This window comes from Macaca fascicularis, chromosome 4 (assembly GCF_037993035.2).
Source record: "Macaca fascicularis isolate 582-1 chromosome 4, T2T-MFA8v1.1".
Lineage (NCBI taxonomy): Eukaryota > Metazoa > Chordata > Mammalia > Primates > Cercopithecidae > Macaca > Macaca fascicularis.
This window is the reverse complement of record NC_088378.1, coordinates 169,688,218-169,701,778: the sequence shown is the minus strand read 5'-3', so window position 1 is coordinate 169,701,778 and position 13,561 is coordinate 169,688,218. Positions and strand designations below refer to the sequence as shown.

At 46.6% G+C, this 13,561-nt stretch overlaps 1 protein-coding gene across 11 annotated transcripts in view; it reads right to left on the bottom strand.

Moving 5' to 3' along the window:
• Positions 1-13,561, bottom strand: part of SLC22A23 (solute carrier family 22 member 23) — a 192,733-nt gene that overhangs the window by 109,791 nt on the left and 69,381 nt on the right. Inside the window, exon 1 of one of the 11 annotated variants that reach the window (XM_074038912.1) lies at positions 2,362-2,563. The exons of the other annotated variants lie outside the window; for them this stretch is intronic. The gene's annotated coding sequence lies outside the window, so the exon portion shown is untranslated. Of the gene's footprint in view, positions 1-2,361; positions 2,564-13,561 lie in introns of those variants that run through there. 11 annotated transcript variants of the gene reach the window in all.

The following is a 13,561-nucleotide window of genomic DNA, read 5'->3' as shown; positions in this document are numbered from 1 at the left end:
TACACTGAGCTTTATTGCCAGAATAATGTGGGCCAGTGGGCTAGTGCTGAGACCATCACTGTAGGCAGGGATATGAGTTCTGGGGAGAAACTGCTCAACCTATTTTCAGCAGATGTAATTTACTGCTTCATGTATAGTCTCTCTCTCCAGGGAGGGGATTTAAAGCCTCTAATGTGTATATCTGTGTGGAATATATAAGGTGGGTATTAAACACGACAGGATAAGTACTTCCGCAATTGGCCCCCTTCCAGTTAATCATCTTGCTGTGGACACATACACATGGTCACTACTGGCAAAGACCAATTTCTGGTTTAATGGGGCAGAAAGAAGAGATCCAGATACAAATGTCTATCTATCAACTGTCTCTGTTCTTATTAAAATATTCCCCTCAGAGGAAAACACATGCCTATTCTGCTTACTTGAAGTTACCTTTCAAGTAGTTGGTAAATCAGGAATTTTAATAGTAGAAATAAATTCATCTGGTGCCATGTGTATTTCCATTCTATTTCTAGAAGGCATTAGGAAGCCTCTTCCATATTTCATTTTTGAATATTTTATGGCCATATACGTTTCTTTGGAAAAACACATTGCCTTTGAGGCAATAAAGATCCTGCAGATTTTATTAAACCACTGTGCCAGTAAAAGCATATCAGTAAATACCAATGCTGGCTTCAGAATAAAAGGTTTATTGTGCAGTCATTGCAGAGCTCTATCCATTAGCGGGAAACCAGACAGAAGACTGGACACCCAGCTGCCTCCTCCTCCTTCTTCATTTCACCGTCTGATCTGAGCAACGCATCTGCCCATTGCTGTGCCTCAGCCAAAGGAAGCCGATTCTGCATCACGGGGCAAAGCAAACCTTCCCACTGTCCTCCTCTGAAGGTGACCTTTCCGAGCTCGGTTACAGTCCCTACTGCCCCATCACCTCCACCTCCCCCTCTGCTACCCCCACCAACATCCTGTAGCTCCCATTTCGGTAGCTCTGTGCCTCTTTCACCCCAGAATGTGCCTTCTTGTCCTTTTGCCCAACTAAATACTTCCCTCTCGAGTCCCTCCTTCCATAGGGAGACTTTCCTGCCTTTCAAAGTTCATGCTTTTCTTTCCCTTCTCCTAAATTTCCAAAGACTTTCAGCCACGCTGCATCAATCCTTACATCATTCCCTTATTTTACAGACATTTTAAGTGCCGATGACGTATCATTCAGTGTATTTAGGCACAGTTCACTGGATTAGGTCATTTGGACAAAAATGGACAGGACAGATGTTTATCCTACAGACTAGCTGGAGTGAGAAGGCATCCCGTAAGAAAGGCAAAAGTGAAGCAGGTCCTGCAGGCGTTTGGGGAGTCAGGCTGGCCTCCTGGCTGGGAGGGTGGGAGAGATGGGAAGAGCGTCTTTCAAGAAAAAGGGCCTTCTGAGTTGGTCCCTGAGACACAGACAGAATGTGGCCATGCAAATGGCAGATGGGGGAAGAAGGGTATTTCAGATGGAGGAAAGGGTCCACACAAAGGTGTTGGGAGAAGGGCTGGGTGAAGAGCTCCATCTCTGATCCAGCAGCAATACTGTCCTTCCTTCCAACCAGGTGAGTCATCTAGAGCAGAGGTTGGCAAACTATAGCCTGTAGGACAAATTTGGCCCACTGCCTGTTTTTGTAAATAAAGCTTTATTGTAATACCTATTTGTTTACATATCATCTGTGGCTGCTTTATGCTATGGTGACAGGATTAAGTAGTTGTGACAAAAAACATATGGCCTGCAAAGCCTAAAATATTTACCATCTGGGACATTACAGAAAAAGTTTGCTGAGCCCTAGTCTAGTATTGTAGCCAGGGAAGGTGTGGGGAGGAGAGGGCTCTTGCCAAAGAAGGGCATTGCTGCTGATTACTGATGGAATGATGGAACGGAGAGAGTCAACAGAGGGAACACCGGACGGAAAGCAGTGGGATGAATGCTAAGAGAGACCACCGACTGTCAGACCTCCGCCAGGTCTCCTGGACCCTCTGGCTGGGCAGGCCAGCCTGCTGTGCCTGAACGGTGCAGTGACTGGCTGCCACGTGTGTGCTCTCTCCAGTCTGTGGGCAGCGTGAAGGCAGAAAGCACCATTATGGCTTTAATGCCATTCCCCCCCCATGCAGCTGCATCCACAGGACCTGAAGAGTAAACTGTGCCCCTCCAAGTCTTGCACTGAATGCGTCCAGGCTGCAGATCCATGACTCAGGCTGTGCTATAGAAAGACAATGAGCAGTCGAGAGCAGCACTGGGCCAGGCAGACGCTGTAGGCGGGGAAACGAGTGAGGAGACTACTGACAGTATCCCCAGATGGAATGACACTAGCACAGTGGCCCTGGCAGGGGAGTACTTACATCTCATACAGGGAGTCTCAGCTCCTCTAGAGAACAGCCGCTGCCGAGGGGATCGTGCCCCTTCCATAGCCCAGAAGCCACCACAAGAACAACAGAGCATCTGAGGCATCAGCAGTTCTGCCAGCCTGAGGATGTTTCTGTTTCACAGCTCCTGAGAGCAATTCATCCAGGGAACAGGACACCCAGGAGTCCCGAGGTGTCTGCCGGGCAGGGCGACAGTTGTTATGAAATCTGTTTACCCGGAAACCATCACGACGCCACATACCTAAGAACACCTAGGGCACTCATGACTGATTCCTACACGCCCGCGTTTAACATTTAATATCACCAATGGCTCCAGACACTTTGTACGTTTGGCTCAGCTGACCTGGGAGCCTTTGGTCCTTCTCCCTCCCAGCTGGGCCCGTGTTTGTCAGGTGGGTGCGCTGAGAGGCCAGAAGTCAGCATGGCCCAAAGTCCATCGGCATGGGTGGTGAGAACCCAGACGGCCCTCCTAGGAATACAAGGGTGGAAGCACCCGCAGACCTCGGCCCGTGTAGCAGCACTTACTCCTGAAAGACTTGGGGGGTATTTTTAAAACTTTTTACAAAGCGACCGTTGCTGCTTTTGCTACCGAGGCAACAGGTGCCTGTTTCCCTTGAAACGCCATCACTTCCTTTCCTATTTTGTGTGGTTCTTATCTGTCGACTGTGACTGGCTTTCACTATTTGAAGGGCATTAGACTGGAGGTCTGAGTTCTCACCCTGGCTCAGATACCATCTGTCCGGCCTTAGACACATCTCTGAACCTCTCTCTGTGTCAGATTTTTTTTTTTCTTTTTTTTTTTTTTGAGACGGAGTTTCGCTCTTGTTGTCCAGGCTGGAGTGCAATGGCATGATCTCAGCTCACTGCAACCTCCGCCTCCAGGGTTCAAGTGATTCTCTTGCCTTAGCCTCCTGAGTAGCTGGGATTACAGGTGCACACCATCACGCCCAGGTAATTTTTTGTATTTTCAGTAGAGATGGGGTTTCACCATGTTGGACAGGCTGGTCTTGAACTCCTGACCTCAGGTGATCCACCTGCCTCAGCCTCCCAAAGTGCTGGGATTACAGGCATGAGCCACTGCCCAGCCTCAGTGTCAGGTTTTAACACGAAGGAGGAGCTGAATCGTGGTCTGGGCTCTAAGTTGCAGGTCAGGCAAAACCTGTCTTTATGGGAGAGTTGTCTGGGCCTCCCTGCCAGCCTGCCCCTTTTTGCTCTGTTTTCTCCACAGTGTAATTCTGGTGCCCTTAATGAGCTCTCTGGAGATTCTCTCCCATGCCCGGCCTGTCTCTGAGACAAGTTCTAGTCTCTGATGTTAAGTCTAGACCACAGCAGCAATTCTAAAATGTCCTTCTCCTCCACCAATGGGACTTTGGCTTTACCCCAATAAATATGCTCTTTCCTCTTGGCAAAAGTAGTTTAAAAACCTGCTGGATTGGAAGTTCTTTGAGGGAATGGTCTACGTTTTTAATGACTATCTATGACCTCAAAAAACCACGTAATGCTCCCGGATAAGGTTTGGAGTGTGCTTCTCATTGTCCAGAATGAGATGTGTATCTCCTGCTACGGAACACTGTCATAGAACTATCAAACACCACGCAGCAAATTCCAGGCTTGACACTTGCAGGGCTTAGCCAGGGGATTTGGGAGGTGTGCAAGGCTGGGCAGAGAGGAGGATAGACAGCATTCTCCGTGTGGTTTTGGAGAGTTTAGCTTAAGTGAAGGAGAAAGGCAAACAGACCTTTTAGGGACTGAAATGCCGCCCGTTTTTCCTTTCCACCAATACTAAAATTCTCCACCAAGTCTACCCTCGCTTCGTATCACCTTGAACACAAGTTGAAAACCTAAACCTTTGCAGCACGTGCTTAAGCAGAAACGTACACAATTCAAACAGAAGTCAAGCAGCTGGGGTGGGCTCAGGTTACCTGACAACTACTCAACAAGCTGCCCTCAGCTCCCAGCAGGGGCTTCAAAGGGTTCCCGCAGTTTTGTTCATTAGGGATGATAAATATTGTGCACACATTTGCCCAGTATCAGGGATCTTAGAACAGGATCAGTTTAAATCTTGGGAGAGAAAGGAATGTGGGTGCGTGTGTGTGTGTGTGTGTGTGTGTGCGTGCGTACATGTGTACACATGCCTGTGGAAGAGATAAAGAGAGGAAATGTGAGAAAATAATGAGGGATGAGGGGGCTAGAGGGTGAAGGGTAGAGAAATCCCACTCTGTTAAAGACATAAATAATAGAATATGAATTCTAAGCCAGAGTAGCGCTTGATATCTGAACAATACTGACTGCATAGGGATGAGTGGCTTACCCAAACTCAACAAGGTGAGAAGCCTTTAGAAACATTTAGATGAAAGCTTCAAACTGAAATGAATCAGTTTGGGTAAATAGGAATGATAGCCTTAATTATAACACCTCCACTAACCTATCTTGACATAGTTGGGTAAGATGCTAGTATAAGGCTGAACTATTTCAAACCACAATAATAAGGAATTGGTAAGAAGAATATTCCAGGGAATAACTAATTTGGATGCATCAGCTAATAGGATTTCCATACATCTGAGTGGCCTAACAATGGCCTGACCAATGAATCAAACATTTATTGACACTATCATGAAGCTCGCCTCTCCGACAGATGTGAATCAATATGTACAAAGTCCTGTGAAACCCGACTCTATTTCGGAACTTCCTATTTGCTCTCTATAAAACTCCATACACCCAAAGTCAACCCTAACATCCTTTCATGCTATTACGAACTCACATCAAGTTTATTTTTTAAAAAATCAAGCTATTAGCAAGGACAGGGGAAAACTGCAGTGAGTTTGTGGATCAGCCACAAGCTGTGTTGCACTGAAGTAACAAACAACTTTTTAAAATCTCAGAGGCTGAAAATGTCAACAGCTTCTTTGTTGTTCACACTACATGCCTACTGAGGGCTGGTGGGTCTCTGCTTGTCACTGTCACGTGGGGGTGCAGGCTGAAGGAGCGGCCACCATTGTGAATGCTGCTGGCCGGTGTCCAGGAGACCTAGCAGGTCTCCACAGGTAACTGAATGCTCCAGCCCAGAAGTGACAGGTCACTTCCACTCACAGCTCGTTGGTCAGGATCAGTCGCACAGATCTGCCCAACCTCATGGGCATTTTAAAATCTCTTCAACATTTCGAAACTGCTTCAGAGACGCATCGTATGTGAAGGCACTGACACCACGTCCTGGGTGCTTTGTGTCCTTAGGGGAATGGCGGATGTCTCTAGGCCACTTTCTGTGTCTCCTTCATCAAAGCCCAAGAACCATCAAAACGACTAACTGAAGTCCCTTACCGTGGCTATCTCTGCCAGGTATGGGGACACCACATCTCCCCAGCCTACTGGGGCCTCTCTGTGGGGAGGTGACGAAGAGAACCCTGCCTTAGTGAGGTCTACCTGCCCACTAATCACAGCACCTGTAGCACGGTGGGGGCTCAGCCGTCTTCAACTTTATACTCCGATCTTTTTCAGGAACCTTTCCCTAGGACACCTTTTGTCTATTCTGCCATAGGTTGGGCAGGATCAACTAACTATAGGACAGCAGAATGGGGCTGACTGAGTAGCCTCAGTGGTGAGGAGCTTCAGGACCAGTCCTCAATAAAAATTAACAACAGCCAGGCTTAAAATATGAGCATTGCCACTATGATAAACCATGTTGCAGAGAAGCGTGGGGACTCTCCAGCCAGACACGCTGTGCTCCCAATCCCAGCTCTACCGCCTTCTAGCCAAGCAAGCCTGGCCCAGCGCCCTGCCTTCTCTCTGCTCCATTTACCATCTGTGTGAGGGGGACAGTAGTGGAGTTTATTTCTTACAGGCTTATGGTGAGAATGGAATGAGGAGAAAAGAGCTAGAACAATGCCTGGTAGTGCACAGTAAAGTCCCTAGTTCCTTCTCTTATCGGCATCCTCTTGGTCTCCCTCAGCCATGCTCCTTTCAGACTCATTTGCTGCCACCATGAGCAAGATACATCCCTCACAACGATTTTGTGAGATAGGCATGCACCCTGCTTAAAGAATGAGAAGACTATGAGTGACCCAGATTCCCATCTGTCTGCCCCAGGCCCATGCTCTTTCCCTGCAATGTTCCACCTCGCTTACACTGATGTCACGATGACAAGGGAGTCTGCTTTAACATAAGGGGAATAACTCAGTGAAGGTGGACCCTCCACTTGTACTTAGAGCTCTTCAAGGATGCTGCCCTGCTCTCTCAGTTCAACAAAGATACGTCAATATTTTCTCTATGAGAATCTATTCTGCATGCTTGACACAGTGACAGGGTTGAGCCACCAATTCAGTCCTCAGTATGCACAGCCAGCCGGGCTCAAGCCTCAGATGCTGGAGATGAATCAGGGAAGAAAGCGTCCAATGAAAGACAGTGACATGAATACCTAAACTCTGTCCCAGCCTAAAATTCAAATCTTATGGTAGTATTTTTAGTTGTGGCTTTGTAATGTAGTTCTCAATGCATAACATACTGACTCTTAAGATGCACTTACGCCCTCGTCTGAAAATTGCTACCTTTCTCCCTTGACTTTTATTTTGCCTCATGGCCTTATGAGGGTACCACAAGCTCAGCTTTATCCTTGCCTGTACTATTAATAGACTGGGTGAGTCCCCCTGGACTCTGTGATCAAAGTTTCCCATCTCTGAACTAGTAGCAATGTTGTCCTTGCTTCCAACCAGGTGAGTCATCTAGAGCAGAGGTTGGCAAACTACAGCCTGTGGGACAAATTTGGCCCACTGCCTGCTTTTGTAAATAAAGCTTTATTGTAACACCCATTTGTTTACACATCATCTATGGCTGCTTTATGTCACAGTGGCAGGAGTAAGTAGCTGTGGCAAAAAACATATGGCCTGCAAAGCCGAAAATATTTGCCATCTGGGACATTACAGAAAAAGTTTGTTGAGCCCTAGTCTAGTATTATAGCCAGGCAAGGTGTGGGGAGGAAAGAGCTCTTGCCAAAGAAGGTCATTGCTGCCATGGAATGGTAAACTCACTCATTGTTTACAGGCAGACTCTCAGACCAAAGGGTATGCACTTCATTTAACAAACATTTTCTTATGCCAGGTCCTAAGACATAGCAACGAGCAAGATAAACTCTACCCTTTTGGAGACTGAAAGTGTGTGTTGGGGTGAAGATGAGGGTGTAAGGAAAAGAGAAGGAATACAGAGATGTATAAAAGCAATGACAGCCCAAATGATAGCAGCATATTCAGACAGCAAAGAAATGAATGATAAAGCTATAAAGATCAACACAGGCGGTATCTCAGAAATAATGCTGAGTGAAAGATAACGTATGGAGGAACACACGTAATATGATTTGACTTATTAAAAATGCAAAACGAAATGATGTACTGTTTATGCATACTAACAGATGAGGTAAAATTATAAAGAAAAGCAAGGGCACAAATAACACGAAATTTTGGCTGGTTTTCCTTTGAGTGTGGGACTGGGGAGGGACACCCAGGGTGCCTGAAAGGCACCAAAGCTGGGTATTGAGTACATGAACGTGCACGGTGTAGAATCCTTTATAGCTAATATATATCTTATTAGTATTTTTATACCTGCTCCATGGTTAAATAAAACCAAACCATTTTGAACACGGAGTCAGTGTGATGGGCACTATGATTCTGTGACTAGGACAGTGGAGAGTGCTACAGCCACACGGAGGAGGGGCCGCTGACTCTGATGTGAGGCGTCAGAAGAAAATCCCTAGAAGAAGTGGCACCAACCTCATCTGAGGACTTTATGAGCAAACTTCACCCTGAGAAAAAGTCACAGGACAGTGTTCTGGCTAAAGTCCAGTGATGACACAGATTGCAAGGTTTTCAAGGAACTGATACCAGGTCAGCAAAACAGGCAGAACAAGTGAGATGGGGGCGGGTGACGGGGCTGAGAGGGCCCCCTGGGGCCCTACTATGCACCTGACCATCCACAGGAAGCCTTTATTCTAAAAGCAATGAGAGCCTTTGAAAGATTTATGGTGTGGAGTAAAGTCACAAGATCAGAGCTGCCTTTTTACAAGATTCTTCTGGCTGCGGCAACAACAGCTTCCTCTGGTCTCGTAAAGTCCCTCAGGTTTCTGCTGGGTTGAGACTGGTGCCAGTTTCTGGATGTCTGCAGTAACGATGTGCACCCCTATTACTTGAGAAAAACAAGACGGTGCCAAGGCCAAAATCGCATGAGGTTCTTCATTATCATAGTAGATGCTTATAGACTACTATAAGCAGGAGAAAACATTTTTGTGTAAATCGACTTTTTGTACATTAAATATTCGTGCACCTGTAGGGCTGCAATTGTAAATGCATCTCACAGTGCATCTTTGCAAAGTGGTTGCTCCTTTTCCAAATTAAAGAATCTCCTATCATATGTCCACTTTATAAAAATAGTTTTTAATCTCAGACTCATTTTAAATAAGCATTTCTAAGAATGTTTCTTAATCCTTTAAAAGTACAGATAAGTAAAAATTACGAATGCTGTAAACACTTTATAAATACTTCTAAAATATATCAGTGGGAAAATCACTTAAAAAACACACTTTCCTGGTGGCAAGAATAAACACGGAGTTAGATAATGATACAAACAAAATAAAACACGGAACAGAGCTGCCTTTTGGTCTCATCATCACACTACCTAGTTTGAACTTGAACCTTAATTACCAAATAATTACCACATTCTTTTTGCTTCTTGTTATTTCTATTTTCAAAAAGGCCAATAAAGACTTTTATTCATTTATGCTTATGGTAAGTTAAGCCAGAACCTCACAGATAGCCTCCAAAGAATACAGTGATATTAAAAGTCCCCCAAATCATATGATCCAACATTTCTACTTCTGGGTGTAGTCCTTTAAGAACGGAAAGCAGGAACTCAAAAACACATTTGTACACACATGTTCACAGCAGCATTATTCACAATAGCGAGAATGTGGAAGCAATGTAAGTGCGAATGGGTAAACAAAATATGGCCTATCCATACAATGGAATACGATTCAGCCTTCAAAAGGAAGGGGATTCTCAGATCTGCTGCAACAACTTGGGTGAACATGGAGGACATTATGCTCGGTGGAATAAGCCAGTCACAGGAAAACAAATGCTGTATGAGTGCCTCCATTTATATGAGGCACTAGAGTAGTGAAATCCACAGAGGCAGAAAGGAGAATGGGGGTTGCCAAGGGCTGGGGAGAGGAGGGAGAAGGGGAGTTTGTTGTTAAATGGGTGCGCTTTCAGTTTGGGAAGATGAAAAGAGTTCTGGAGATGGATGATGGTGATGGGTGCCCTACGGGGTGAGTGAACTTAATGCCACGGAACCACAGACTTAAAAATGGTTAAGATGGGCTGGGCACGGTGGCTCACACCTGTAATCCCAACACTTTGGGAGGCCAAGGTGGGTGGATCACTTGAGGCCAGGAGTTTCAGACCAGCCTGGCCAACATGGCGAAACCCTGTCTCTACTAAAAATACAAAAAAAAAAAATTAGCCAGGTATGGTGGCCCGCGGCTATAGTTCCAACTACTTGGGAGTCTGAGGCACAAGAAGTGCTTGAGCCTGGGAGGCAGAGGTTGCAGTGTGCCGAGATGGTGCCACTGCACCCTAGTCTGGGTGACAGAGCAAAACTCTGTCTCAAAAAAAAAAAAAAAAAAAAAAAAAGTTAAGATGGTAAATTTTATGGTATGTGTATTTTACCAGGATCAAACAGAAAGTTGGAAAACACAGGCACCTTAGCTGAATCACACAACTGACAAGTTTACTAAAAATTAGCTTTGTCCCCTACTGTTGGAGCTAATTGTCTGAGTTCCCTTACAAGTCTGGGCTCCTTGGGGAAGTCCTCTGAAGTCACAGCCTGTACTCAGTGCCAGCCATGCCTGACCAGGGCTGCCCACAAACACATGTGCCTGCAACTGGCCCATATGAAAAACAAAAACTCCCTGTTCTCAAAACAAACAACATTCCTCAGAGAGCACTCTGTTGCCAGGACAGAGAGATGTATTAGAGCTGGAATGCTGCAAAGGGAAATTTGGTCATCTCATTTTTTTTCACAGTTCTTTTCCATAAAGAACATCCATAGAATAGCCTATTAGTAAGCTGCCAAGATACTGCAACAAATGCCCCAGCCCCGCATTTGAGCAGGACGCTGCCAGATGCGACACATATCACTCTAAATGACACGGCTCTCGAATTCCCCATTCATGCCCATTCCTGTGGTCACTGATGAGGGGACTTCAGTCGGCTTGAAGAACTCACACCTTTCCTGGGTGTCTCATTATCTGGTAAAGCGGATTTATTAATGAACTGGGCTGACATTAGCTGGGAACATCACAGAGAGAAGCCAGTGTGCCCCAACAGCGCACAGTTAGGGGTTTCTAAACTCAAGGTAGGGGAGGTAGGAACGGGAGGCAGACAAGGCTGCTGAGGGTGGCGGTGGCCCAAGCCGGAAGGCAGACAAGCCTCAGGCTGGAGAGCGAAGGAGAAGGGAGAGCGCACCTGCTCTGCGTACGCCACACGCGCAACCAGCCCCGGGGTCCCTGGATGTGGCACCAGGAGTTGGTGCTTCTCTTTCCTCTCAAGAAGTTGGCTTCTCTGGAAAGCGGGGGAGGGTCTGAATAAAGCAGCCACCAGGAGGCTCCGGGTTCTGAGGCGGCCTTGTTCTTCCAGACACAGAGGAGGCTGGCACCGCTGGGCTCGGAGGCCGCTTGGTCCTCAGTAACCGTGCCAAGCGTGGCCGGGGACAGCCCGAGAGCTCAGAACAACCTTCCAGGGCCAACCCTCTTGCTCTACACATGAAGAAAGTGAATCCAGGACTGCTGGGGACCTGCCCCAGGGTCACCCAGCCTGGGAGGGGTGGACGCGGCAGTGGGACTGGGTCTGCCCCCCAGGGCACCACTGGAAGGACATCTGGAGAGTCTGCAGACTCTGATGCAGACACACGGACCTGGCGGCAACACGGGGAACAAGGGCCTGCTTCCACGGGGCCGGCACCCAGGGCAGGGCAGGCACCCCTGGGTGCAGCAGGCCTTTCTCTGGTTCATCACTCAGACCACCACTCCAGCCTTTGAAATCAACAACAACCACACACAACTCTTCTCCTCCAACCTCACCCAGCTTTTTACCTTTGTTTCTCAGAAAAATCCTAGTAACCTTTAAAAAAAATACACACATTTAGAAGAGACAGCTTTTTCAGGAGTGAGGAGGTAAACAGCAGTGTACCTAGCCATGTGAATCCTCTGCCCTTCATAGCTGTGAGTCCCTTTGATGAAGAAATAAAGTAAGTGACTTACTCCTAACAAACTAAGTGGAGAGAGGGAAAACAAGTAATTTTGCATAGGAGAAGCCTGGCAGACCCCGTCTCAACTGAGGAAGGTTAGCGTGACCAGTGACGACACACGCTGACATCACAACCCCTGCCTCGATACCCTGCCACGAGCAGGGTGGTGCTCTTCCCCCGAGTCTGATCAAGAGAAAGTATCAGACAGACCCACACTGAGGGGCATTCTGTAAAATACAAACCCTTTACAACACTGTCATCATCACAGTGTTACAGTCACAAAAGACAGACCCAAGGAGCTGTCACAGATCAAAGGTGACTGTGGAGACACAACTACATTTAATAGAGTGTTCTGGAACAGAAAAAGGACCGTAGAGAAAACACTGATGAGATTCAAGGAAAGTCCGTCGTTTAGTTAGTCCGTTTCTCAGCTCTGGGGACTGTAGCGTGGTGATGTGAGTTCACGTTAGCGGAAGGTGGGTGAGTGAAGGGCTTACAGAAATCTCTGTACTGCCTTTGCCACTCCTCTATAAGTCTAAAACTATTTTAACTGTACTGCCTTTGTCACTGCTCTATAAGTCCAAAATGACTTTAAAATGTTTTTAAACTATGATGAAAAAGTAAGTATATTTATATTTCATTCAAAGAGTTAACGAAACCCAAGAGTCGTGGGCTTCTCTGATCAAGTTCTCTGAGGGCGGAGCGGCAGGAAAGGAGAAGGCAGGCCACAGGTGGGATGTTCTGGCAGTCCACAGTCCACGACAGTCTGTGCCACAGCACCTCCTTTGGGTGGAATTCTTGCTGCCTGAAGGAGAAGCCCAACAAGGCACCTCTGGCAAATGCAATGTTTCCCACCAGTTATCCTAAAATCAAATTAAAACCGGATGCAGTCTACGACCAAGCACCCAAATCACTGGTACAGCCCTTGACTTTGTAAAATCAAAATAGCTCGCTGGCCTAGAGGTAGGGAGAGGGCAAGCCCACCACAGAAACACAGAAGGGGGTTCATTCCACAAAGAACAAAGGAGACTCATCCAACAAATGTATCCAGTGCTTTGGAACGTGAGAATCCACAGGTCAGGTGAAAGTGCTGGTGTCACGGAGCTCACATACATCCTCATGGGGGAGGGCAGAAATGCAACACAATGCAATAAACAGAAACAAAATGCCATAAACAAAAACATCAGAGTGGAAAATGTATGCAGGTCACAATGCTACCATCAAACAAAAACAGAAAAGAAAATGACAAGTCTTGGCGAGGATGTGGAGAAACTGAAACCCTTGCGGCCTGTTGGCGGGAATGTAAGATGGAACAGCCGCCCACTGTGGAAAACTGTGACAGTTCCTCAAAAATATAAAAATACAATCACCATATGACCCAGCCATCCCACTTCTGGGCATATACCTAAAACAAATGAAAGAAGGGACTCAGAAAGGTATTTGAACAACCAAGTTCATAGCAGCGTTATTCACAACAGCAAAACACGGAAGCAACTCAAGTGTCCATCAACGGATGAATGGATAAGCAAAATGTGATCCATCTATACAGATATATGGATACAGTGGAACATGATGCAGCCTTGAAAAGGAAGAAAATCTTGTCATGTGCTGCAGTGTGATGAACCTTGAAGACAAAATGCTAACTGAAGTAAATCAGTCACAACAGGACAAATATCATCTGATGCCACTTATGAGGTACCGAGCATTGTCAAATTCAGAGACGGAAAGCAGAAAGGGGGTTCCCAGGGGCTGTGGGGAGGGGAAATGGGGAGTTAGTATATTTTGCAGACCAGAGTTTCAGTTCTGCAAATGAAAAAGTTCTGGGGTGGCTGGGCACGGTGGCTCACTCCTGTAATCCCAGCACTTTGGGAGGGCAAGGTGCGCAGATCAC